The sequence below is a fragment of the Dunckerocampus dactyliophorus genome, unplaced genomic scaffold, assembly GCF_027744805.1.
Source record: "Dunckerocampus dactyliophorus isolate RoL2022-P2 unplaced genomic scaffold, RoL_Ddac_1.1 HiC_scaffold_46, whole genome shotgun sequence".
NCBI lineage: Eukaryota > Metazoa > Chordata > Actinopteri > Syngnathiformes > Syngnathidae > Dunckerocampus > Dunckerocampus dactyliophorus.
Window position 1 is genome coordinate 72,501 of NW_026559882.1, and position 2,500 is coordinate 75,000.

Below are 2,500 nucleotides of genomic sequence, written 5' to 3' on the forward strand. Positions count from 1 at the left end.
CTTCCCTCTTCGCTCGCCGCTACTGAGGGAATCCTGGTTAGTTTCTTTTCCTCCGCTTAGTAATATGCTTAAATTCAGCGGGTCGTCTCGTCTGATCTGAGGTCGTGGTCGAAGGTGGGTGTGGGGGGGTGGCTCCGGAGAGGCTCACCCTGCGGGAAGAGGAGGGCTGCGGCGGGGTGGACGAGACCTCGCGGGTGGCGCCGCCAGCGGCGGACGGAGGGCGCGCGGACGGACGGCGGGACACGCCTCCGCAGCACCGCGCCCTGCCCGGAACTCCCCCCGCCCTGAGCGGGAGGCCCGCGACACCCGGGCATCGCCGGCGAGTTACCGAGGGGTGGAACCGGGGGCAAGGCGGACGCCGAAACCGACCCCGACCACGCCTGGGGCCCCTGCGCGGCCGTTCCCTCACCACCAGGCCTGACTCTCACGAGTCCGCGCTCCTCCGCGACGCCTCCGGTCGACCTGCCGCACGCGCGGCGCGGGCTGCTCAGAGACACGGCGGTCCACCGGCAGCCGCGCCCGCTGACGCGCGGGGCCCGGCGAGGCGCCCTGCAACCCCGGGGAAGGGGAGAGGGTACGGAGAGGAGCGGGAGCTCGATAGACGGCGAGGAGGCGGGAACGCAGCGAGGGAGGCGGGAGGGGACGGCACCGCGCCGCCAAACCCCGGAAACCTCGGAGGTACGCCCAGCGAAACCGGATGAAGGGGCACCGGGGGGAACCGTAACAGGGTCGCGGGCGGGACGGAGGCGGCCGGAGCCGCACGCCGCGCGCCGCGCCGCCGCTTCGGACGCCGGGGGCCTCGAAACACCCGTGGCTTTTCTTCCTCTTTCCAGCCAGCTTGCTCTACGGTCTGCACTTAAGGGGACGAAGGCCCGCGGAGGGCCTGCGACACCCCAGCCGCGGGAGCGTAGGCCGAGCGGCCGCCCCCCGCCCGGAGGGCGGGGGGTTGGGCCGGCCTCGTCCGTACTCCCGATTGATTGCCAAGCGACGCTCAGACAGGCGTGGCCCCGGGAGGGACCCGGGGCCGCAAGGTGCGTTCGAAGTGTCGATGATCAATGTGTCCTGCAATTCACATTAGTTCTCGCAGCTAGCTGCGTTCTTCATCGACGCACGAGCCGAGTGATCCACCGCTAAGAGTTGTCAGAGGGGTTTTTGGTGGGCTTGCCACACAAGTGAGTTGGGGGACGGCGCGCCCTCCCTCCCGGGCAGCAGAGGGCGGCCGGCTTCGCCTCAAAAGCCAAGATCATGACAAGGGGGTGAAGATGCCGGTTCGGGGGGGTCGGGTGGGACGAGGGCGCTCGAGCAGAGTACCCCCGCGGTCCTCCCTTCCCCCCGCCCCGCCGCCAGGCGGCGGGTTGGCTCGCCGAGGCCGCGGCGCCCGTCGGAACGCAGCCCGCCCGCGCCGGACCGGCGGTGGCCGCGGGGGACCACCTCCGCCGTACGCGGGCGGGACGGAGCCCGCCGTGCGAACGCGCGCCTCCGCAGAGGCTCGTCCGGGGCCGCGGCGCCCGTCGGAGCAGAGCCCGCCCGCGCCGGACCGGCGGTGGCCGCGGGGGACCACCTCCGCCGTACGCGGGCGGGACGGAGCCCGCCGTGCGAACGCGCGCCCGCGGAGGCCGCGGCGCCCGTCGGAGCAGAGCCCGCCCGCGCCGGACCGGCGGTGGCCGCGGGGGACCACCTCCGCCGTACGCGGGCGGGACGGAGCCCGCCGTGCGAACGCGCACCTCCGCGGAGGCCGCGGCGCCCGTCGGAGCAGAGCCCGCCCGCGCCGGACCGGCGGTGGCCGCGGGGGACCACCTCCGCCGTACGCGGGCGGGACGGAGCCCGCCGTGCGAACGCGCACCTCCTCGGACGAGGAGGGGCCGCGGGCGCCTCCGGCCGGAGCCGGAGACTTTGAACTCGCGCAGAGTACCCGCGGGCCCCCCGGTCTTCTGTTCCGGGGTGTTCCGTGAAGGCGCCCGCGGCGCCCGTCGGGCCGGAGCCCGCCGTGCGGCCGCGCGCACCTCCTTCTTTCCAGCTGGAATTCTGTGTCCGGGGACGACAAGGTCACGGGCGCTCCGGCCGGGGCCGGAGACATTAAACTCCCCTCCTCCCTCCGGAGGAGGGAGGCGAGTTGAGTACCCGCGGCCCCCCCGCCGGGTGGCGGGGTAAAGGTTATGGTTCCGTAAGGCGCGACGCCCGCCGGGACGCCCGCCCGCGCCGGACCGGCGGTGGCCGCGGGGGACCACCTCCGCCGTACGCGGGCGGGACGGAGCCCGCCGTGCGACCGCGCACCTCGGGCGGGCCTCCCGGGGGAGGGCCCGCCGTCGGTCCTGGGGGGGGGTAACACAGTGGCGCAGGAGAAGGAGACGTCGTGGGAGGCCACGTGGGAGCGAGCGTGGGAGCGAGCGTGGGAGCCGGCCTGCCGGTGGGGCCGGGGAGCGAACGGCGGCAGGCGGCGGGGCGCGTCGGGACGCCCGCCCGCCCGCGCCGGACCGGGGGAGCCGGAGCCCCTCCGCCG

At 75.2% G+C, this 2,500-nt stretch overlaps 2 non-coding genes across 2 annotated transcripts in view; both read right to left on the minus strand.

The window, feature by feature from the left end:
• The window catches only part of LOC129176220 (28S ribosomal RNA), a 4,224-nt gene extending 4,119 nt beyond the window's left edge, over positions 1 to 105 (minus strand). The window contains exon 1 of the ribosomal RNA XR_008569145.1: positions 1 to 105. This exon is cut by the window's left edge and continues 4,119 nt beyond it. This is a non-coding gene — a ribosomal RNA (28S ribosomal RNA).
• An 880-nt stretch (positions 106 to 985) lies between these two features.
• On the minus strand, positions 986 to 1,139 carry LOC129176224 (5.8S ribosomal RNA). The gene has a single exon (XR_008569148.1). It is a non-coding gene; the product is annotated as a 5.8S ribosomal RNA (ribosomal RNA).
• Between the last annotated feature and the right edge of the window lie 1,361 nt (positions 1,140 to 2,500).